Source organism: Lissotriton helveticus, chromosome 8 (assembly GCF_964261635.1).
Source record: "Lissotriton helveticus chromosome 8, aLisHel1.1, whole genome shotgun sequence".
NCBI lineage: Eukaryota > Metazoa > Chordata > Amphibia > Caudata > Salamandridae > Lissotriton > Lissotriton helveticus.
This window is the reverse complement of record NC_136069.1, coordinates 1,621,145,078-1,621,169,618: the sequence shown is the minus strand read 5'-3', so window position 1 is coordinate 1,621,169,618 and position 24,541 is coordinate 1,621,145,078. Positions and strand designations below refer to the sequence as shown.

General features: G+C 43.6%; 1 pseudogene; it reads left to right on the top strand.

Moving 5' to 3' along the window:
* Positions 1-10,593: 10,593 nt before the first annotated feature.
* LOC144774022 (transmembrane and coiled-coil domain-containing protein 6-like) lies at positions 10,594-23,935 on the top strand (annotated as a pseudogene).
* The last annotated feature ends 606 nt before the right edge of the window (positions 23,936-24,541 follow it).

Below are 24,541 nucleotides of genomic sequence, written 5' to 3'. Positions count from 1 at the left end.
ATTCGGGCAGCTTTGGATAAGGTGTAAAATTTGTGAGTCACTCTACATTATGGCTCGACAACTATCCCTCCCATCGTCGAGATCGTAAAAGTTGTTCTTTCTTCTGGCCATGCTAAGCAGTCTTTGACCTTATCCCAGGACACCTTGGGCACATCGCTGGGCGGTTGGGGTAAAGTCCCCTTTCTACTGTCGGTGGGTTAGGTGCTGGGCATTACGAGCATGCTGGGACGGGGTTAGTAACTGCCCCGGTGAACCTTTACCAGGTCATCATTACCACCTTTTTCTCATTTAACAATACCCAGCCCACACCATCCACAACCACAAACAGAGCAACACACTCACACCAAATATACACCACGCACAACACTATGCACAGATTAATGTACCAGGATGCACCACCAACCCAACCAAACCACATCTACACACCCTACTATCCCAACATATCCACCATCACCCACAAACAGTACACAACTCTATCCTATACCACTAACCAATACACTCATTACTAACACAACGCCAATCAACACCATAAATAACTACATCCCACTCAGACACACTCTCCCTGCTGTAATTACACCTAACAGTCCACCTTTTATCACTAACAAATATATAATGATCCTTTCATCAGTTGACCTAAAAAATAAAAAATAAATTAAAAAAAGTCCTTCACTCTTTTATCCCTCCACTATACTTTTTCTATCAAAATTAACAGACTAACATGTTCACTTCTCAAATTCCATATTCCATAGTCAACTATACTAATATACTGCCCAAATAACTGAATAACATATCTACTACTCAAATTACTTTATATTTATACTATACTAATTTTCAACACTAATCCTTTATGGGTTCCGGAGTTGCGTGCTACTCACCAAAAAAGCGCTTCAACACCCATCAGGGGTAACAAGTGCTATATGAATGCAAATCTTTCTTCCCCTTTTATCCCTCCGCTATCCTTCTCACTCCAAGTAACAGACTAATATCCACCACTGAAATTACCTCATATTTCACCATATTAATTCTCCACTAATCCTTTATAGGCTTCCTGAATAGCGTGCGTCAACAAGCGAGCGATAAATAAATACAAACCTTTGTCCTCCTCTATCCTTCTGCTATCATTCCAAATCACTGATTAACCTATCCACCACTTAAAATGTACTTGCATGTTTCAGTATACTAATTCAACACTAATCCTCTGTGGGTCCTGGAGTAGCGTGCTACCCGCCGAAAAAGCGCTTCGACGCCTCGTCAGGGGTAGTAAGCGCTATATAAATGCAATTACAATACAATTACAATACAATACAATCAGTGCGTTAGCTCGCTTCAGGTGGAAGATTGCAGGACCACGACCTCTGCATCACACACAAACAATGGTGGAAATACTCGGGGACGGGGACGAATAAATCTGTTTGAGGTGCTGTCATTAGAAAGGGATCCGAGTAACGAGGGAACATTGTTTTTTTTTTAATACACTATCACAGAGAAGTTGGCACCAATAGCAAGTCTATTTCGTCTCACCTAATCGGCAGCAAACATAATGCATGTTTAAAATATATTATGGGGATAAGGCACGTGCGGCTGAGACCTCTGTGTCCCCAGCAGGTTCGAGCTTACAATGGTAGTGAGAGGACTGTAGTGAATGAGTGTGCAGGCGAGATCTGTCTGCAGTCTGTCACGGGTTTGACTCGTCATTGATAGCATAAGGGTGAGGGTGCCTGCCACTATGCACAGCATGTAAAATGCAGGTCACACACATGTTTTTCATACAGATATCTCAGTGGGTCAATGCCCTGTTGGCTGCGATTCTTCTTTTCCCTGCACGTCTCAAGATACAATTCATTGTAAAGTCAGATAAGAACTAGCTTCAAGGAGTTGCTTAGAAACCGCAAAATAAAGTTTACGACCTGACTGCTTATTGACGTGCTGTTTTTTTTGTTTTGTTGCTAAAAAGGATTATTGTAAGTGCAACACAAGAGGTTATTACTGTAATTGCTCCTATAGACCGAGGCTTCTGGCACTCCTGCAAACCATGCACATCACATATAAAGCTGTGAGTGAACATCTGCCTCCAAATCATAGTTTGCCCTCAGGCAGCACTGAATGGACTTGGCTGTTTCCTTGATGATGCTGGCATCAAGGTGTTAGGCTCCAGCTCGCTCCTACCAAGGATGGCACTCGAGTAAAAAGAGTGCTGATGCGTCTGTAAGTGGGGCATTTGTGTTGAGCTCTGCGGGAACTGACAAAAGAAGGCATAAGAATATGGAGCACACAAAGGGGCGTATTTACAAGGGCATGATGGGGCACGGAGCTGCAGCAAATTTTACAGTGCTACACTTCCACCACTTCCAAAACACTGAGATGAACTGTATTTACAACTATATATGCACCCGTAAGCTATTCCTAGCACTGGCACTAAAAATAGCTGCCTAGCGCCAACACAGATACGCTTGTGCCATAGTGCAAGAGTGCCTGCATTGCAGGACGTGATTGTTTATTTGCAGGAAGGTGTCCCTTCTTGCACATAAATAATAATCAATGGCATTTTGCTCTTTTTATGTGTGATGCAGAATGCAGCACACACAGAAAAAGCAAAAACAAGGAGAAATAAAAGTATTTCTCCTCATTTCGATTCTAATGCCGGCTCTTGCTTGGCATTAGGTTTTGGTGCAGCCTCATGTTTACACCTCCTTGCATATCTGGCTCAGCATCAAAAGGCACCAGGAGTTGTAGTGGAACGCCCACAGCAGCACCCATTACTTCCCCCTTTCATGCAGACACATGCATGAAAGGGTAGCATATTTACAAAGAGGAGTTAAGCCATTCAAAATGGCTTAACACTGCTTTGCAAATATGCTGCATGGCATTGCGCCACTGGAACATCAAAAAAAGTGATGTTCAGTGTCGCAATCCCCTTAAATGGCAAATAAGCCCCCTTGTAAAGTGAGGGCACCTCTCAGTCCCAAATTCCACTTGGGGGCATTTCGAATATTTCACCGGTGCCAGCCCAGATTAAGGATCCTGCTCAATAATAACTACTGGGTGCTGTATCCGGCTGAATCCACTTCTTTTCCGGCAATGCTTTTAGAGGAGTCTTCACTTTCAGACCAGGGTAACAGGATAACTGAAGGACATGATCACAGTGGCGTAGCAATGGCGGTCCGCCCTGGGCAGAACATGTTTTGGGGGCGGCTGTCTCCCCGACGCCCCCCTCACTCTTACCTGCAGCTGTCGGGCAGCAAACCCAGGAAACACCAGCAACCCCGCTCTTCAATTTGCCCGCCCCAAGTGGCAAGCAGGGACCGCCACGGGCAGTGCAAGGACTAGCTACACCACTGCATGATCATCTCCTAAAGTCTAAGGTATCGAGATGACAGCATCAGCATTGGAAGGCAGGAACTGCTCATACTGGAGAGATCTACCTGATCCTTCAAAGGATCCCCACTTAAGGCTTGGACATGGCGCCTAGAGGCGGTATGAGTAGTGCCCTCTGTGTAGTTATTCATCAACGAATAGTTAATAAGGAATGCTACTTCAAGACTATTTCTCTAGTGAGGTGAAGGACTCTGAAAAGAATGCAGGACATCTACATGTGAAAGAAAGAAAAGACTGCAATGTGGTAAAGATGGCAGACCTGTAGCAGAAATGTTCAAACAGCAGCTCACTTGCAGAAGAACCCAGGGCTGGGGAAGCAGTGATGCCAAACACACAGCTATGTGCAGTTTACACTCATAGAATATTTATAGTGCAAATGAGACCTTCTCAGCAGGGCCACTGACCAGCAGTGTGATCCTTAGGGATTCTCAGAGCTGCAGCATTTAATTAGAAGCTGTTCCTCTGGAGAAAGATATCCCCTGTGTGAGTGTTTTGCCATTAGCTGTGCCCATGCTCTGGCAAATGGCAAAGAACGATTTTAGACTTGGTTGATAATCCATATTCTGCTTGTGGCAAGGTAACAACATTAAGCTTGTGTGGAGATACCTCTTCGGGGGTGATTCAGGCACTTCATAAATTACATTAACATAACATAACAACAAGCGTGTATTAAGTTCAGGACCGACTTTACTGTTCACTCTTTAAGGATCAGCAAAGATAACGCAAGTGCCTTGCACGATGCACACATGGCTGGAGTGTGTACTGCAAAGTGAAGTGATGTTCATAATTATAATCCAAGCACAGGTATAAGGCCAGGAGGGGGTTTATGATTTCAGGGCCACACAGTTTGCACACCTACTGAAAACTTGCCAGACTGCACTGCACGAGCCAAGAATTAAGTCACGCCACTTAATTACACAACAGAGAGAACGAGAATGTATCCATCAAATAAAGTCCTGAAAGGAACTTGGAAAGAAGCAGAAACCTGTACCTTGAATGCCGAGATCAATAGCATTTCAACACGCTCTTAATATTAATTTTATTCTGGATTAAAACTTCGTGCCCCTGGGACAGACACTGCTGGTGGACATAATAATTGCCATAGTTAAAACTTGGATTTGGGTTTGGAAGGAGAGAATTTAAAAATAGATGAGTCATGTTGGCAGATCCAACAAGCATTGGCAATAAAATAGGTCTAGCATTTGTGAGATTTGGAACTATTGGCATTGTAAATGGCAATGTCTTTTACCCATGCGGTTTGATATGGAGTGGAGTGGATGTATGTGGTGTGGAGTGGAATTATGTGGGTTGGAATTGCTAGTTGTGGAATTGTGTGTGGTGGAATTGTGTGGTGTGCAGTGGATTTGTGTAGTAAAATAATGTTGCATGATATGCAGTAGAATTTTGTGGATAGTAATTATGTGGAATTGAGTGTGTTGGGATTCTGTTGAGTGCGAGTGTGAGAATTCTGTGGCGTGGGAGTGTGGGTAATGGAGTTTAATTATGTGGAATGGTATTTTGTGTTCTGGAGTGGCATGTAGTGGACTTTAATTATGTGTTGTGCTGTTGTACTCTGTGGAATGATGTGGAATTCTGTGGTGTGAAATTGGTGTATCTGGTAAGTTGTGTAATTGCGTAGTTGAGTTTAATTATGTGGCTTGTAGGGGAATTATGTAGAGTGGAATGGAAATGTGTAGTGCTGAATGGTGTGGCGTGGAAGAATGGACGGCTGGGGGTAAATGGGACCGCAACATGGCGTGGTGGGTGGGAGAGGAAAGCAGCAAAAAGTGTCAAACAAAATAGCACTTTAATCAAATAGCACTTCAATCAAGGCTGAGTGAATGGACACCAATTCAATGTAATCAATATGTGCCTGGTCCCTGCATTAGAGAAAGGAATGGAAGTGACACATTGCCTCTGCTGTCATTTGGGAGGCAACATAGCAAAATTACTGAGACTCCAAAAAGAAGCCCTATAATTGTATACAAAAGAGTCTCGTTCTGTGAGAGCACATATTCAGACTTGACACTAAAAATATATAAAAATAAGTGCCCTACATTAGGAAAAGCCTTCCAACTGAATATGAACATACAAGACAGCAACGACCGCCTCGACAGCAACGCACACAACAGCAAAGAGCTCTTCAACATCGTGAAAGAACTCTCCAGCCCCAGCTCCAACACCAACGACATCCCACCATCACAAGACCTGTGCAACTCACTGGCCACCTTCTTTCACCGCAAGATCACCGACACCCACGACAGCTTCAACACTACCACCCCCACATCTACCGCCGAGACCACCACCCCCGAGACCACCACCCCTGCGACCACCGCCAGCACCAGTCACCTGACCGCCTGGTCCAACATCAGCAACGAAGACACCACCAAGACCATGAACTCCATCCACTCTGGATCCCCATATGACCCATGCCCTCACTATGTTTACAACAAAGCCAGCACAGCCATCGCACCCCATCAATCATTATCTCCTTTGAGACAGCAACCTTCCCGGAGAGCTGGAAGCACGCCGAGATTAACGCCCTACTGAAGAAACCCAAGATTGATCCCAAGGACTTCAAGAACTTCCAGCACATCTCCTTGCTCCCTTTCCCAGCGAAAGTCATGGAGAAGATCGTCAACAGACAGCTGACCCGCTACCTCGAAGACAACAACATCCTGGACCCATCCCAGTCTGGCTTCCGCAGCAACCACAGCACTGAGACCTCCCTCATCGCCGCCACTGATGACATCAGGATCATCATGGACCAAGGAGAAACAGCCGCCCTCATCCTTATGGACCTATCAGCAGCCTTCGACACAGTCTGCCAATGCACCCTAACAGCACGCCTCCATGATGCCGGAATCCAAGAGAAGGCCCTGGCCTGGACCACATCCTTCCTCTCCGGCAGAACCCAAAGCGCCCGCCTCCCACCCTTCTGCTCCAAAACCATCAAAATCATCTGCAGCGTCCCAAAGGGATCATCCCTCAGCCCGATGCTGTGGGGGAAGGGTATGCCCAGACATGGGTCCCGTGCTCTCCACACCACTGGAGTCAAGCTATCCTGTCTGATGATGGCTGATAGCCAGAAACCGGTCCTAGGAAGGTTGATTCCGGTCCAGGGAAGACATGGCTTAGCAGTTTGGGCTGGACTGTTACCATGAGGCACAGGGTCAAGGCTGATTTGCATATGGCCATGTCTGAACTGGGGTGGTGTGGAGTGCAAAAAAACGATGGAATTAGGCCCAGATCTCTGTACTGGGGTGAATGTATTGCATTGTTCTGCATTCTGTCCATCAACTGTTGTTTTTGCAATCGATTTAAGGGACAGCTTTCACTAGATCCGGCGTGACCAAAGCCAAATCGTCGGCGTAGGCCATGATTTTAGTTACTAGGCCAAATCTACTCACTGCTTGTATAACCTGGTTTCCCTCAAAAATTTTAATGAGTGGATCGATGTACATAGCAAAGAGTAATGGGGAGCAGGGACAGCCTTGTTGGGTCCCCCGTGAAATTTGTATTTGTTCCATCAGAGTCCCGTTATGAGAGACCCTCACTATAGGGGTAAGGTATAATGCCTTGATGGCCTGAATGGCATTAAGCCCAAAATTCATTTTCTGCAAGACGCCCCAGAGAAAATCCCAGGAGACACGATTTAATGTTTTTTCGGCATCCAAAAGTATTACAGCCACAGGGTCCCCTGAAACCTGTGCAGCATTAAGCAAAGTGATGACCCTCTGAATATGCTCAGTAGTGCCTTTGGCAGGTATAAACCTGTGCTGCCACCTGTACACGAGACCTACAATTCTGACCGAGAGTCGTGAGGCAAACATGTTAGATATACCTTTGAATCACCGTTGATAAGGGTGATTGGGCGATACAAACCCATTTCTGTTGGAGATTTGTCTTTTTTGAGGAAGACAATATTCTTGGCTATGGACCAGGATTGAGGAGGAGTGGAACAATGAAAGATTTGCATCACTACAGCACTAAAAAATATATTTAATTTGGGAAAGGACAACCTTATAAAATTCAACTGGAATACAGTCAGGCCCGGCAGCTTTCCCGTCAGGTAGATTGGTCAGGGCCTTGGCGATTTCATCCCAGGAGGGAGGAGCCTCAAGTTTCTCCCACTCGTCTCTACTAAGGGATGACAGCACAATTGGGTCCAAGTAATTGTTAAAATTAGATTGCCCATCCAGGTGAGATGCCACGGTTTCCTCCGAATATAAGCACTGCAAAAATGTGCAGAAGGCTGTATGAATTTCTTCCGGATTGCTAGTCATGACTCCTGAAGAGGTCCTAATTTTTGGAATTTCATTAACTGTGGTCTGTTGTCTAGTTCTCTTTGCCAACTGATGGCCGATCCTTCTGCTCCACTTGTATGCGTTTTCTAGTGTAGTAGCCCACTTGGAGGCGGCTTTCTCGGGCAGAATTGAGCAGATCTCGGCCCTGGCAGCGGCCACTGGCAGTTGAGCTGCATCTACCTTGAACAGCCGAAATTAGGTTTTCTTCTTTTCTGCATGCAACTGTGCCCTCTCCTGACAGTTTTTCCTCAACCGGTCCCAGGATGCTTGATTCCAGTCCAGGGAAGACATGGCTTGGCAGTTCGGGCTGGACTGTTCCCATGAGGCACAGGGTCATGACTGATTTGCATATGGCCATGTCTGAACTGGGGTGGCTTGGTGAGCAAAATAATGATGTAATAAACCCAGATTTGTGACTGGGGGTGAATGTTTTGCCATTGTGTAACATTCCGTCCATCATCTTGTGTGTTTTGCTCTTCAGCTTAGCAGGGCTCATGAGGATGACCTGTGCTCGCAGTTGTTGAAATGGGCAGATTAAATGCCATCTTCGTTCCACACTTATATGACAAAAGTCAGGTTTGGCAAAGAACGATACACCCTAAAACATATATGAGAGTACTTTCGAGCTTGATCGAAAATTAGCTGTCTTAATAAAAAGTTCCCGAAGAAAACCAAGAAGGCTCGAGGTTTTGTGGCTTCGTTAGTGCTGCCAGACTGCTTCTTTAGTGTAAAGGGGAAGCGGTGAGCTCGTTGGACTTCGTGTTTCCAGCACCACTTGGTCAATTTGGGGAAGGCCCCCATTAGAAGTTTTTTGATGTAGCGCCGAGGATCTTCCCCCTCCACTCCCTCTGGAACAAGAAGGCGGAGGTTATTTTGGCGATGCCTGTTTTCATATTCTTCCAAATTCCACATGACATACTTCATGCGATCACCCTTGGAAGTATATTGGCTTTTGAATAGCATGACATCTGATTTAAGGCTTTCAGTCCGGCCTTCTACCATGGTCACTCTTTCACAAATGTCAGAGCAGGTTTTGTTAAGTTTCCGGAGACCCCCCTGTAATTTTTTGGCGCCACATTTAGCCTCTTGGTTGTTGACCCTGGCTTCTTCCTGAAATTGCTTGATTGAAGACAGTATAGCAGCCAAAGATGGTCCTGCGGTCTGATCTTGTGGGGCACAGGCCATCTTTACGGGTTCGCCATTGGGTTAAAAAGAGAGGTGAGACCCTGAATAGTCCCATTTAAGCTGATCTCTTTTGTCTATCTTCTTCCCTCTGCTTTTCGCCCCATGGTGCTTCTGTTTTTGAACCGTACTTTCCCCTTTAGAGGCATTGCTGAAATTGGATTCAGAGAGGTCACAGTCATTGGATAAAGAAGAACTTGCTTCGGCCGGGGGGGTTTGAACCATCTGAGACAGAGAAGAAGTGTTCCCCAAGGAGACCTGGAGAACCAGGATTTTGTAGCCATTGAGAACTAGTATTTTTTACATCAAAGGCATTGGTGGACGAGGGGCCCCAAATAGCCTGATCCTAGGGAGTTGGAAACAAGCTAGAGTCAGTGCCAGTCAGCAGGTCAGTCTCCGTAGGGAGAGCAGGGACTTCCGTGTTAAAATCAAAGGGATATTTATCGGCTATATGAGGCCCTTGGTTTTGGGCTATCAAGCCAGACTCCAAGCCGAGTATGCCAAGTAAAAGAGGAGTATTTTGTGACTCTAGCTGCACATCGGGAAGTTTGTCTGAGCTGGTCAAGACTGTTTTTGTTAAATCACTTTCACTACTGACATCAGTATCATTTGAGAGTCTTGCCCCATTGGCAGGACCTGCATTGGTCAAAATCCCAGCGACAGAGAACAATCAGGCAACTGAGGGTTGGGAGGAGCCCCCATCCTTTGAGGCCCCCCACCAGCAGGTTTGAAGTTTTTTAGGAGACATGCTCAACTCACCCGATGAGAATTCGGCGATTAGTACAATTAGGGTCCGTGAGGGACAGCGTTGACTTGCCAGAGAAAACAGCCAAGCAGTAAAAAAACTAAGCAGAAAAACAGGACCGCTCCAAACCCTTAGGGAGAAACGCAGCTCTATCCGAACACCAGGATAGGAAGAAAGACTCTGCCCGATACAATGTTACTTCCAGCACCGCGTCCTAAAGTTGTTGGGCTCTTCAGCGTTATCGAAGCTTTTCGCGGACGGGGAGCTCTTCGTGGTCGAAAGGATCCACAGGTGCGCCCACAGCAGCAAACCAGCACTACTGATCCTGCCAAGGCAGTGTCACCAGGACAGGCCGCATAACTGACGGCCAAGTGAACTCGTGGAGCAGGCGGCGGTGAGGCAGGGAATCACACAGGCACCATCTTGCTACCTGACCTTAGGACTGCTTGGTTCCTGAGGTAGTTCTGGAAAAGGTGAGGGTAGGGAGCTGAATAATGAGACTAGTACAGCTGCTAAACTAAGCGTCAACAAGTAGGTATGGGTAAATAATAATGGCTTCACTAAGTATTTTCTGCCTGTTCACTAGGCATGGGCATTGTCGCAGTACAGCTTGATTGTTTGCCAGGCATGCACAATGTGGGCAATGTCGCATTACAGAGCGCCTGAACTTCAGGGATGGACACACACAGGCATAGAAATAGGAGTATGGGACGCTCCGGATGTGAATAGCCTAATTCAAGCCGCCATTTTAGGAAAACAGCACACAGTGTAGAGAATGTCCCAATGCAAGAAAAAATTCAACTCCAGAACCACTTTTTCTGAATAAAATGTGCAAAGCATCTTACCTTTAACAACCTGCCCACATGTCCACATATATTAATAATCCAGGGTCACCCGCCTCTCTATTGCAGGTGGGAGGCTTTGTCTCCAATATGGCTGTACTGCTCAGCAGATAAGGCATGGTAAATCATGATTTTTCACAAAATGGAGGGTAAAACCAGTGAGAGGTTTGTTTAAAGTAACTTGTGCTCAAGTAATGTACAGTTCTCCAATACCTTTGCCATCATGGCAGCTTTATGGAAGGAGGCCCAAGCTGCTTAGTACTGGCCAATGAGGCAGAAATTATCTTTTTCTGTGAAAAGAAGATAAAAACAAACCCAATCCCCCCTTAAAGTAAACCCAAAATCAAATTATTAGCCTACTAATAGAAGCTTAACTGACTGTTGACATTCATAATTACAGAAAGGCTAAAAAAATATATAAACAACAAACAGAAGACACATGGAAGGAGGCCCCCACTGCTCAGTACTGCCCTGATCTACCTGGCTGCAGGTCTGGCATGGCATGAATTTGTATTTCCTCACTGTGAAATACAGGCTAAAACCAAGCACAATTTACCTTAAGGGGAAGCCCAAAACCAAATTTATATTTTATCAAAAGAAGCCCAACTTAGGGGTTGACATCCACAATTGCAAAAAATGCTATACAAATAGAAGCAACAAGTGGGGCCATGAGACAGGAGGCAGCACTAACACAACTGTGGCAATAGGAGGAGATGGAAGGGAGGAATGCTAAATTAAATTGCAGCAGTTATGGTGCCAAAGCTGAAAACAGGCAAACAGTTGCAGAACAAGAAACTAAGAAAAAAATAGTCCCTCAAAGAACAGATAAAGAACCATAGCATAACAAGACAGCACTTAGTCCCTGCTCCATAGGAGGAAGTGAAGAGAAAAAGGAGGGACTAAGAGGCACAAGTGACCACTAGCATGCAAGGATTTTTAAAGGACACTTACATAGACAAACGAAAAACAGTGGCAAGCAATGGGTGGAGTCCACCAACCATCTATAACAGGTTGCTAAACTACAGCGCAAGGGCTGTCTAGGCTCGACCTAAAATTCATTCTTGATCTACAATACAAGCAAGTCAGTGTTAGAATATCCGAATGAAACTGTGTCAGCAATAACCTCAGAAAAACCTGGAACTACATTTGCAGCATGAAAGGCAGTCCCACATACAGCACCTCATGATGGGAATGACAATACTGCAGAATATGAAAGCTGTGACATATTAGATCACAGAAACCAGCTACATGAACTTAAATCTGTGCAATGGAAAACTTCCTCAATGTGAATGTGGACATCATCATAAGTAAAATAGGACATTACACGAATCACGCCACGTGTGTAGATTAGCACTGAAAGAAACAGTGCTATACACCTGTTAAGTGCAGGCTTCAGGACTTCTTCATACGCTTTTCTAGACAACTTTGGTCTTTAAAATTCTATTTGAATAACGTTGCCTAGCCCCTTATGGTACACAACTTTGCCTAGAGCCCTCATTCCTGTTGTATCACTTTACGCATCAGAGTTTTGCACAACATGTGAAAGCACTATGATAGTATTAGTAAAGTACTTCAAAATGTTCGTAAAGTTCTTACAATCCCTTCTATAGCTACTACAGCCAGAAAATGACCCATACAGTCATGAATACATTCCACCTAAGAGCTGTAGTAGGTCTACCACCAAACATGGCCAAAAACTGGTACTGCAGCACCTCCCCCAATTGAAAGTTTTAGAGGTAGAGACTTAACATTAATCTACATATGAATTAATATTAAAATAATATAAATTATATAAACTGTTAAAAAACATCAATGTGTTTTCTTTAATCTTAAAAAATATGAATTTTGTAAAAATATTTTATTCAAAATTCAAAATATATTAATGTAATATTACAATTTATTAAAACAATTAAATCATAATTAACTAAATCACATCTACAATTTTAAAATACATAATTCCAAAGTATATTTTTTACTTAAGTCGGCAATGGTTTTTAACTTATATGTAAGACAAATCATTTTATTTGAATTGAATACCTTAAAAAAAAAATCTATTATTATTTAACGTAAGGTACTGATGCTGTGGCATATTTTTATATAATAATAGTCTGTATTTAAAATAAAGATATAAACTAATCATTATTAAAATTTACCTTAAACATATTATTTTTAGGGTTTTAAAAGTTCAATAAACTTTGAAACAGTTCCCTATATTCTTGTTTTATGATTCAACAATCACTTTTCAGTTTTCACTTGCAGGTTGGGGTATTATGGCACAAGGATCCATAGTGCTGCTTTAGTGCTTTTTTCCTATTTTTAAGGTGGTATGATAAGGTTTTCAGGGTGAGGATATTTGCTTTGTAGGGGTGATGGGTGGATAGCGCATTTGTTTTAGTTATGCTGAATTTTTATATGGTTCACTCAAAGGATCATATTATTGACTTTAAAGGGCTTACATGTTTGTAATATGTTTGAGTTTTTTTTTAAGGGTTCAGGGGTGGGGTTTTAATAATGGTGTACTGGTTGTTTTAGTATTTTTAGGTTTATGGGGTGGTTCTATAGTTTGGGAGCTTGGATTTATAGAGGTTATGGGTGGGTAACATATTATATCTTTAGGAACATATTTTAGTTCACATAACACCTTTGAAAAATGCAAAGAAATGTGGTGTGGGTGAATTTCATTTAATTTGCTTTTGAATTCTCAGGTGAAATTTCTGAAAATTATGCATAACTGTATGAAATGCATGAAATGCAAAACAGTCATTTGGTGCCTTATTTTAGTTGAACATTGTGTTTTATTCTCATTTTGGAGAAAGTATGCTTTCAGTGCTAACAAAATGTGTTAAACCCAGAAGCACTATGAAGAGGAGCTGCTCACATTCTGATAATTTTCCTTGTTTCTCTTTGTTTCGATGCATCTGCACTCGATTTTTGCCATGAATGGCACCTAATTACCTGGTGTGGTGAAATACGAATTTCATGGAAGAACCATAAAAGAAATTACATTTAAGTTAAAATATATAAATAAACAAATACATTCGTTTATACTTTTTTCTTCTTTTTCCCATCTTTTTTCACTGTTTTCTATAGTTGGAACTGTCAGTATTTTTTCTTTTTTGGGCTGACATTTTTTCTCATTTTTTACAGGTTTTCTTTTGCTGCATCTGTTTCTTCAGTTACTGGAGCATCACAGTCATGGTCGAAAGGGGAGCTGCTGCATCAAAACAATGTTTTTTACTTAATAATGGTTTGTTGAGATATATTAATTGTATGAAATGGGGAGGATAAGTAAGCTAAGGACAAACCTGTGGGAAATTGTGAATTTTCAATAAATCAAAAATGGACTAGCTAAATAATCAAAAGAAAATAAATTATTTTAATTTATCAAGGACTCAGGTATGCTTTGTCAATGGTTTGAGGCACCTGGTAGGTGTGCTCATAAAGCCCTCACCCACCAACCTAGTTGGTGGAGGCGAGTTACGACCTCTCACATCCTGAGAGGTCGTAACTCGCCTCCACCATCCGATAAGCCTTATTTTTTAACCGCTGACGGTGACCCAGCTAATAAAGTGTACTTGCCCTTGGGCACTGGGATCCCCGCCAAGCCGTTTTAAATTCACAATCCATAACAGTCTTCACCGCACACACAGCGACATACCTGCTCCGCTGTCTTCAGGCGTCGAAGCACACCCGGGACACGCTAGGTGTCACTGGGTGGGCCCGATGATGAAGCATGCCACCAACTAGGTTGGTGGGTGAGGGCTTTATGAGCACACCTACCAGGTGCCTCAAACCATTGACAAAGCATACCTGAGTCCTTGATAAATTAAAATAATTTATTTTCTTTTGATTATTTAGCTAGTCCATTTTTGATTTATTGACATATAATTCGGGGGATAAGGACTAGCTTTCTGGTCCTCTCTCTCCCTCTTGATACACGCACAAATTGTGAATTTTGCCTTGTTTTTCTGTTTTTGCATAGTGCCAGCTGTAGTTATCTGGTCATGCTGCACCAGGAGAAAGTTACAAGTTTAGGCCGACCATGATGGACCACAGGACAAATACAAGGACCAAGATAGGCCCACTGAACAAAGGGGCATATTATCAAGCCTGGGCGATAAAATTATCGCCGCTTTATCGGCCAAAAACGGCCGATAAAGCGGCGATAATGGGCTTGATAATATGCTCTATGGAATTCCAATCGAAGCCCATGTTAGATGTCTTCACATCTAACATGGGCTTCGATTGGAATTCCATAGAGCATATTATCAAGCCCATTATCACCGCTTTATCGGCTGTTTTCGGCCGATAAAGCGGCGATAATTTTATCGTCCAGGCTTGATAAAAAGCCCCAAAGTACCTTAAATCCTGAATTGAGGAGCATTAGGAGATCCTGAGATGAGGATCCAATATGCAGCAGTGTCTCCGAGGCAGCTGCAGTGTGTCAATGAGGAGTCTTGTGTCATCGTCTAGGATGCCATCGACGAGGGGCTTGTAATGCAAAGTCTCTCATTGAAGATGTACAAAACTCTAGTGGTTCCTAAGAAGCTGAGGGGCTGTGATGCATAATCCTGTACTGTAGTCAAGAATGCCCTAGATGGAGGCTTTCGATAGAGAATCCTGCCTCGAGGGGACTGCGAGCTACAATGCAAAGTATGGTGTAGGAGGATGCGTAGTGCTGAGGTGGTTCCAAAGTGACTGTGAGGTTCTTCTAAATGGACCACAACTGGCCCGGCAGAGCACCTTTAGGCCCACTTCCAAGGTTCCAGAATTGAGATTGTACCTTTTGGGGTGCAAGGCTCGCAGCAATTGGTGTCCAGGTGCTGGGTTCAAGATGATTGGAGCCTTTTCTGTTCTTGGCCTCTGAACAGAAGGCCATCCTACTAGCCATTGGAGTCACTGTGGAGGTCCTGGGCTCAAGATGTGGCCCAGCCCGTTCCCTCAGGAAGCAGGGCACCAGGGTAACAGAGTAGTAGTCTTTCTTGAAGAGCAGCACAGCAGTCCTTCAGAGTCTTTCACAGGTCCAGAGGTATACTGAAGGACTTGGACTAAGGGTCCAACATTAATACCAGGACCAGCCTTGAAGTAGGTTATAGTTCTGGAGGTTTCCAACCCCAAAGGTTTTTGGAATTTCTTGTCTCCTATTCTTAGCCCCAGCGCATCTGGGGTCACAAAATACTAGTGTCAAACTCTTTTCTAGTTTGCCCAATTAGAGCCTTTGAGTTGTGCAAGTGTGGTAGATGGCAGCCCCACCCCCTCATCAAGTAAGGGATCGCCATCCTTCCAATACATATTTCCCTTTGTTGTACCGTCTGAGAGCAATACATAAAGACCAACTGCCATCTACACCTAGTCATGTGATCCAGGATACACGTTGCAGATACCAAATGCTTGGTACAAGATAATGTCAATTTTCTGAAAACAGAGGGGCATATTATCAAGAAACAGAGTAAAAATTATCACCGCTCCACACTTAACACTTACTAATCAAATCGAAGTTTTATTTGGAAAACATCTGTCTGTATGAAGTAATTCAGCTCTATACGTACAGAACTATTGTCGAATAGAACATTAAAAATGGCAGATTTGATGTCTCTGGGGCTAAAGTTTGTTTAGCAAGAGTCAGAACACTAAGCCTCATCAGCCGGAGGAAACTAAGGGGCCAGATGTACGGCCCCATTTTGCATGCACAAACGGGTTTGCAACCGATATGCGCATGCAAAATGTGAATTGGCTATGTACAATTCCTAAATAGAGAGTCGCAATTTATTTGCGACTCGCTATTTAGGAATTGCGAGTTGCTATTAGCAAGGGGCATTCCCTTCCTAATAGAGACCGCAACTCCATGTATGAATGTTTTGCAACTAAAATTGTGGTCACAACACACTCACAAATTACCACCCTCTTCAAGAGAGTGGTAATGCAGTCACAAATTACCCCTTCCACTTTGTCATTGTCTATAATATTATTTTTAAGGGCAGACAGTGGTCCTAGGGACCACTACCTGCCCTTAAAAAAATGAAACAAAAACTTTTCATTTTTATTTTTTAAATGCATCCTGTTAACCTTTGAGGAAAACAGGTTGCATTTAAAAAAAAAATACTTTATTGAAAGGCATTTCCAGATATAGATGTCTGCTGAGCCCAGCAGGCCACCATCCCTGGGAGGGCCAGCCATTCCCAATGGGTCACAAATTGTGACAGGTTCATTAATATTCATGAGCATCACAATTGACGACCCCATTAGGAATCGCAAACAGTGTTTAGCACACTGTTGTACAGGGCAAATAGCAGCACGCAAATTGCAACGCAATTTGTTTGCTGCTATTTGTCAGGTCGTACAACCAGCCCTAAGTTGTCAAAGTGCACATACAAGAGATTTATTTTATTTGCCTCTTTTTCAACTCTTCAAACATTGGAGTAATTGGGAAGAATTATTAGGTCAATACGACAGCTATGAGGATTCTTTCAATGGATTTAAAGACCACGTACAAATCTCACTGCTTCTTATTGAAAATGTTGAGTGAAGAGATTGAATAAGAGTAAACAATTGCACTTGAGGCTGAGAAGGATAGTTCGCAAGGCAGTTAGAGTTTAGAATCCTATTGACCAGACTATGGTTGAGAAGGAAGCAGACATTGGTATGGATGAGTTGCAGAATGTTATTGATCCTGTGAAGATTCTAATTTAGTAGCTCAACTAAATTAAGAACAACTACACATTTTCCAGGAAATAACTGTATCAGTGGATCACGCATGTTTTCATATTACGCCTTATTAGACCTGGCAGTCTTGGCGTGGGTACCACATTCAAGCCTACATTTATATAGGTTAGCAGATAAGAAGGCATCAGTGAACGTTTTCTGATAAGAGAGCTTGCTGCATGTGTCCATAAACAAGAAAATGAAAGATTGAACCATTTGTGTCGTGTTACAGCACTCCATGGGATAGCTGCCCACAATATAAAAGGCATTATTTTGCATTGATTTCTGATGTTGCCAGTGGAGTATGACAACAAACTGGAATGCCATAAGTTATCCGGTGATGCTTGTCATCAAGTACCAAGGTTCTTTAGGGGGAAATTAATGGTCTTGATTCTTTTATTAATCTGAGAATACAAGAAATTCTCAGAAAGAACTACCATACTCTGTTTGAAGGAAACATGTTTTAGTGTGTGAGGATCTACTTTAGCTGATCCCTGTCAAATGGCATGTAGGTAATAATAAACTGCTGCACTAGCAAACGGTAAACTATTTACGGAGATGTGGCGTATTGGAATATGTTGAATGACATTAGAATGGAAATAATCACAAGAAAGCTACATTGGCTCTTGAGAGTCATATTTTAACTCATCTTTACCTGCACCAGCTGTTTTTCGGAGCTGTAATGGAGGAGCTCCTTAAAAATTGAAAGCAGATTGTATGCCCCATGCCAACACTGGGCGAGTGTGCACAGCCCAATACAGAAATGTTGATATTAGAGAAATAGGATATTATAGGCTTAGATTTACCAGTATGCCAATCACTGGCAAAGCAGCTTCAAGAAATGTTTGCAAGTGAGTGATCACTTGTATGCTGGATGCACAGTGTGTTGTATGAATTCACCTAATTCTAAAATGAAACACAAGTCAACACATTTCTATGGAATATAAACACAAATAAGTCGTGTTTTACACAACCTTTATTTGGCACTTCTTCATATGTTTTCAGATCGATTAAATAAATTAACAAATCAACATGATTGTCTGATCTTCTTCAGAAAATATGCTCAATGCATTTCGGGATCTAATACATCCCTTCTTCAGGGGCCACTGAAAAAATACAAACAAAACATCAGGACTAATATAGACAAAATAGTGCTAATCTCATTTTTAAAGACAAACAGAATAGGCAAAAATATAAATATAAAACCTGCTAATGTGCTTACACATGGCAATGAAACAAAGTTGTGAACGCACTTAGTGGTGTCTCAAGTAGTTAATTGATCTGTTCAGCATTGGACATCACATAAATTGAAGGTTTTTTAGATTACAGGATTAGATTGTAATTTAATCTATTGATTCCGAATTATTTAACACTGGCAGGCAATGGTTATTTACGCTGCATCAGCAGTTAGCACTATAGTAGTATGCATAGCATCGCTTTAAGATGGCGCCTGCGCTGGCTGTGATCTGGCCGTGGGCCAAGGTATACTTAGGGTCCGTCGTTTATCTTCATTCTGATCACGGAGTTTGAATTTTAAGCGCCTGACTCCAAACGTTTTTCAAGTCGGGCGACAGATAGTTTGCAGGAGCCACCTAGGACCGAGGTAAGCGTGGGGTATTCACAAGCTTTTGTGCTCATTTCTGTTTTAATTTAGACACCTTTCATTCAGGCCTCATCAGTTTAATTGTATTCTATGTTATTGCAGTGACTGTTTGGAAGTTGGGCAGCAGATAGCTTACGGTGACAGTGTTTCATGGTAGAACCAAGGTAAGTGCAAGATATTCATGAGCCTTCGGCTCACGCTTGCTAATTTTTCTTTTGACGTGGCTAGTTACATGTCGTTGATTCATCTTTCTATGTAGTTAATCACAGTGATCTTATCAGCGAATCAGTCTTGGTTTCAGAGATTTAGAGTGGGCACGTTCACTCGACGGTAATCATTTTGATTTTAGTAGGTATTTATGTTCTGGATATGAAAGGGAGTTATGGGTTCGATATACTTGTAGTGCATTAGGCTCGTGGTCATAACAGTTCATAGTACTGACCTTTTACCTAGTTACATTAATGCCTAAATGACATTGGTTTTCTCCGAAAACTAGCCTCATTCATTATGCATGGGGATTCTTGTAATCTCAGCACGACTACCATCTCCTGCATAATAAATACGTATACGGGTGAGTCCTTCTGTCATCCTAGTCTGACATGACACAGCAAGGTAGATCCCCTGAGAGTACCACTTTGGGTATATAAACACCATATATTTGCTGAGGCAGAGAGAGGAGAACAATTACTTCCAGGCTGACACACTGACTGATACAGAATCAAATTGTACAATGACCTAATTCATCCATTAAGTCAATATTTCAGCAGTTTCTACATTTACAAAGCGGCAAGTGTCACATAGAGTTAATTCTTATATTTCATACATTGTTACTTTGTTCTTGGCACCATTCCAGCAGCGGGCCCATATTTTCAACCCTTGTTTACTTTTTCTTCTGCCCTCCCCCTTATAAATAGCAATTTCAAGTCTATAGGTGGCCAATAGCCTTGCAAGCCATGGTTGAAATGATGGCGCCAGCTCATCTAGCCACACTGATGCAATTTCGATCCTTAGGACGGCCATGTTAATAAACAAAAATTCAGCTCCTAGCCCACACAAATTAGGATCCGTGGCCCCTAAAAGGATAATTTCTTCTGTTAGCTTGATCGTTTTTTTCAGCACCCAAGATATTTCAATCTCTTGTTTCAAATGCATTAGTCCATCACAGGTGGCAAATATATGTACACAGTCTGCATTGAACATTTGGCATCTAGGGCAGCAGGTTCCTTTACCTGAGCCCTACTTAGCCATTTTATTAGGAGTGTAATATAGCATAAAGCATGTTTTGTAGAATTGCACCTGCAATTTGGTGGACATAAGGCATGATTGTGACATTTCATAGATTCTAGTAAATTCTTCAGGGGATATACCGATTTTACCATGCCACTTTTGGGCAGTTTTCCTAAATCATCAGGGAAAATCGTGCTTAGGAGGGTATATATGCCACTAATAGAGTTTATCTTTACGGACGGACAGTTTTTCAAATAGTTCGAATTTTTGGGCAATAATCCCTCCCACATTTCTTCTATTGATGTAGTCTCGAAATTGCAGGTACTTAAAAAAGTCCCGCCTGTCAATTAGGAATTTCCCTCTGAGTTCTTCAAATGAGAGCAGCCCCGTGGAGGATCCCAGGCTGCCAACGTGTGTTATTCCAGCTGCTTCCCATTTCTTCATGCAAGTGTCTCCAAATATTTCCGGCAGATCAAGATTATCTTTAAAGAGTGTATGATAAGAAATGTGCCCAATGCCGATCATTTTACTAATTATTTTTAAGATCATATATTCATTTAGTAAGGTCCTAAATTTTACTTTTTTATGATAACTATCATACAGATGGCGCCAGAGATACCCTGTACTTTGTTCTCCTATCATTAGTTCATAAATAGATGGCTGGCCTTCCCGAGGTCTCTCCTCATCCGTATCAATTTGCAGAAGTTCCTGGCTATTGAGTAATACAATGGCCCAATAATAGGCTCTCAGATTTGGAAGGGCGAGTCCACCCTGTTCTTTAGGTAGAGTGAGGAGTTTATAAGCGCGTCGGGGTTGGGTGTAAGCCCAAATGAAACTGGAGAATGTACGTTCCACAGATTTTAGACAGTGATCGGGAAATTCCAAGCAAATGGCTGTGAATAGATAGAGGAGTTTTGGGAAGAAGACCATCTTTAGGGCGTTAACTCTACCTATCAGAGATAGATGTAAGTTATCTAACTTGTGGAGATCTTTTTGCATAGTCTTCAGTATCGGGTTTACATTAATTTCCACCAGGTCTTCTAATTTGGAAGTGATCGAGATCCCCAAGTATGTTGCATATTTCACTTCTCGTCGGTCTTTAAAATCAGTTCTTTCATTAATCACAATTTGCGTTTTGCCCTGGTTGAATGCATATCCTGAGACTTTACCAAATTCTATTGCCTCATTCGTAATAGCAGCCATAGTTATTTCTGGATTGGTGGTGACAATCGCAATATCGTCTGCGTAGGCTAGTGTTTTGGTAGAAAGATCTTTTGATATCCTTGGTTCTATCGCTCTGTTTTTTTCCAGCCTCTTGATAAACGGGTAGAGATAAAGGGCTAAAAGCTGGGGAGAACATGGGCAGCCCTGTCTAGTTCCCCTGGTTATACTAAATTCCTTAGTAAGGCTGCCGTTGACCAGTACCATACCCGCCGAGTTAACATTTAGTGGTTGTATGGCTTTGATATAGCCCAAGGGGACACCAACCCGAGTCATGGCCGACCCCAAGAACTGCCAGGAGACCCTATCAAAGGCTTTCTCGGCATCTAGGAGCACCAAAGCCATAGGGTCTCCTGCAATCCTTGACTGATCAAATTGCGTGATTACTCTATGGACATGATTAACTGTTGAACTTCCTGGCACAAAGCCGTGTTGATAATTGGCAATGACCTTGTGGATAATAGGGGCTATTCGGTTAGCGAGCAATTTAGAATATATTTTCGAATCTGTGTTTATAAGAGTAATTGGTCTGTAATTCGGTGCTGTCCGTATACCGCTTAGAAACCCTTCCTGGCTTTCCTGGGAAATGTCCACTCCTGGGCACCCCCCAGGTGCAGCCAGGCATCCCAGCGCTTTTGGGGCCGTTGTGGAGACTAAGCAAGCTATTGCCCAGAGTTGCAGCGTGGGACCCATGATCAGAACAGGCACTGAGGCGAGAATATACAGTCAGGGGAATTAATGAGCCGGAGACCCGTCGAGGCGAGAATCGAACTGCATCTGTACAGCTGAAGGGCACCGGATTCTTCAAGGTGAACAAAAAACACCTGGAGGGCAAGAAGGCGGCCAAGAAGACAGCCGCCAAGACCAAGAATCCAGCGGCCAAAAAAGCTGCCGCCGCTGCTAATAAGCCCAAAAAGGCTCCTGCGGGGTTCAAGAAGAGCCCGAAGAAGATCAAGAGGCCAGCGGCAGCAAAGAGCCCCAAGAAGTCCAAGGCTTGGCTTTTGATATTTGCACAAGTGCCACCATTGCCTATGTGACGTTTGTTTTTCTGGTCAACAAGAAGGCGCTGATCACCGGCCGCTACGATGCGGCCAAGAACAAGATCAGCAAAGGATCTGCAACTTACATTAATGACTATAATACAGTTATTTTATAAAAGGGGGCATGGAAACATGGAATCATTTTTTAGATCATCATGGAAAGGGGGAGGAGCCAGGTGGTTTGGAAAAGACTGGCCCAGGGTCAGAGCTACATCCACCAAATCCAGCTAGCCGGACTGGAGGGAGAGCGCACTTCATTAGAGAACACCACAAAAAACTCTGAACAAACAACGAGGCCTCTAGATCATTGAAGGTGAACAAAAAAAAAGCTGGAGGCCAAGAAGGCGGCCAATTATACAGCTGCCAAGACCAAGAATCCAGCGGGCAAAAAAGCTGACCCCCCTCCCAGAAGCCCAAACAGGGTCCCAGGTGGTGGAACGGGACACACGTCGACGGCTGATATCCGGCTGGAAGAAGGTTGTTCACATGAACTTTCTCAGTCTGATGACCCCTTTGTATCTGAGGCGTGTATACCAGCAACTTCCAATCTCCTGACCTACCTTTCAGGACACAGCGTTGCACTCACAGAGCTGTGCCTGTACACGGTGGGTAACCTGGCAAGATTGAGTGAAGGTGTGAGGCGGACGCTTCTAGCACAAGGAGTACTTCCTGCGCTTTTGCTCTCTATCCAGTCTCCTGACGGGGCGGTGTTAGAATCTGTGGGCTACGCCTTGTCGCAGCTTCTCCAGGCCAAGGAAGCATCTGAGAAGATTGTACCATTCTGGACTCTGGCCTCCTCAAGCATGTTCGGCGCTTGATCCAGCATAACCTGGAGCTGGGATTGAGAGCCTACGGCGATACCGTCTTTACACACAGATGGCGATGCCGATGCCGTTGATTCCGACGCCGTCGACGGCGATGCCGACAACAGCGATTCCGACAACAACGATTCTGTGCAATTTACAAACGCAATATCACTTAATGCACAAAAGCAATACTAATGTGGGATTGGTTTCAGCTGTAGAGTTTGCCTGGTGTCTTCATTATATCATTTGCAGCAAAGTGAACAATGCCCTGGTCCTCTCCCAAGACGCTGTCCAGACTCTGGTCAAACTGCTGGTGGATACAGCCTCCTCTGTCTCTGGATATACTGTTCAAGGACTGGAGTTATTGTTGTGTCCTGCACTGTGGTGTCTTGGAAATATGGTGGCAGAGGATGAAGCGGACCAGGGGCAAATCCTGGACGGGCAGCTATTGGGCGCCATCTTTATCTTCATGAAGATCTTCTACAGCAGCATCCTTTCATGGTTTCAGAGTGCCTGTGGCTCCTCAACAACCTGACGGTGGATGACCCCATGTTCTGCTCAGCCATACTGCACTGGGACCTGCTCCCCACTCTCCTTCAACTCCTGTCAGTTTCCAAGGCAGTCAATCTTCTAGTTATCACAGTTTTGTGCAACATGGCGGAGAAGGGTCCAGCATACTGCCAGCAGCTCAGACACCGGCATGTGCTGCCTGCCCAGATCACAGCCTTGCAGCTGCTAGACCCGGATGTTGCTGGTCAGAGCCTGGAGTTCCTCCATCTGCTTTTCAGGCACTGTTCAGAGGCGTTTCGAGACTTTGTGAGCCAATCAGGACTGCAGGCCCTTGAACAATATCAAGACAAAGAAGAGCTCCAATAAAAAATTTGAGTTATTGTTGGACAGCGTGTGGCTAATTAGAACAATGAAGCACTGCACATCAAAAGCGTTATAAACATGAAGGCACTATATGCAGCAAGAAGAAGCAGAATTCATCTCAGCATCATTTAATGTTCCTTTATGTCTCACCTTAATGTACAGCCCATTGGGTAGAACTTTTCATTTTTGTAATAAAATATTTGGAACAAAAAAAAAGGTTGGCAATGTTGGCGTTGGTGTAAGAGATGTTGGGCACGCGGAAGGTGACGGTGCGGCAGGTGCAGGTACTGTTGGGTCATCTGAATTTTGCATGACGATTGGTGCAGGCTGGGCGTACATTCAGCTGGAGGTTGGGCTTAGCTCTGTCAGGTTTGTCTTTGCCTCAGCATCACCTGCGATTGTCGGTGGACTCAAAGGAGGACTTGCGTATGTGGCGGGCGTTCTTGAACCGTTTCAATGGTGTGCCCAGAGGACTGGACATGGAACCGGACGATGTATTTGGACGCGGCGGGAGTCAGTGGTTTCGGATTGTATTGGGCGGGCCGGTGGTGTGCGGACGACACACACAGACGGCACACAGTGGACAGTCACAAAGGAAGGAACCCCTTCCCATTAGCC